A 1,260-nucleotide genomic window follows, 5' to 3' on the forward strand; every position below is an offset into this window, starting at 1 on the left:
GTCAAACGTCAAACACTTGTATATATATATATATATATACTTGCACTCTTCAGAAAATTAGCTAGTGAGAAAAATACATAATTAATCTTAATTAACTAGTATTAATATTTTAATTTGCACACTAATTAAGGTTGGTGTATGTGGGACGTGGGAAGAAGAACTATATATAGCATCACGTTTCTGACATTGAGTCCCTTAATTATAAATTCTAGTCATATCCATGTCCCTCATATTATATTACCAAACAATAATATCTAAAGTGGATCTAACTAAAAGTGAAGCATCACCAAATTAATTAATGGGACGGCATATATAATTATCTCCAATCAAATCCTCAACCTCTAGATACATACATAAAAGACCATAATCCCTTTGATTGAGTCCAATCAAATAGAGACACTATGCATTAATTAAAACACCGTTGCTTAACATATATTTATTAAAAGTAAAAAAAAAAAAAAAAAAAAAAACACTTCTACTACCTGCAGCATTCTAAAACAAGAGTAGTAGATATATGTGTATTGCCTTTACTTTTGAAGTTTTCATTAGATAATTAAATAATAATTGTTTAATTGGATATGCCATTTGCTTCGGCCCCTAGCTCATTGGGTGAAAGTTTAAGTTCTGGCACCTAATTAGGGACTCCATCTATAAGTCTAGCAATTAGAATTATATATTATTTTTTTCTGGTAGGTCCAATTATTTAGATAGTAATTTGATTACAAAGCAATAATTACACATATATAGTTGCCTTAGAGCACTACTTGCTGATAAACTTCACATCATATTCTTAAAAAGTGGGATGATTATTATTATTCGACCACTTTCTAGCTCTTGTTCCCTAAAATAGTAACATCGTGTAATCTAATTATTATATATTACATAATATATATATTTCTTAACTTCTTAAATCTTACTTGCTAATTAGTAATTAGCCATGGTAATAATTGATGACACTCAATTTTTAGTGCTTGACTTTCAAACTCTTAACAAGTTCTCAATGGTTATCTGATTCAACATTTCATATGGCAAGTGGTAATTTCTTAAATAAATCGGATTGGATGCAACATGACAGATGGTGCTTTATGTAAATTGCAATATATATCCATTTCATCCTCATTATTATGAGTTAGTAGTCAAATTAATTTTTAAAAAATAAAATATTTTTTAAATTTATTTCAAAAAAAATTTATCAATTAAATTAATTTTTTAAAAATTATAAATTAATTATATTTATCCTTTAATTACTTTCCTTATAAT

This window comes from Arachis ipaensis, chromosome B08 (genome assembly GCF_000816755.2).
Source record: "Arachis ipaensis cultivar K30076 chromosome B08, Araip1.1, whole genome shotgun sequence".
In the NCBI taxonomy this organism is placed as follows: Eukaryota; Viridiplantae; Streptophyta; class Magnoliopsida; order Fabales; family Fabaceae; genus Arachis; species Arachis ipaensis.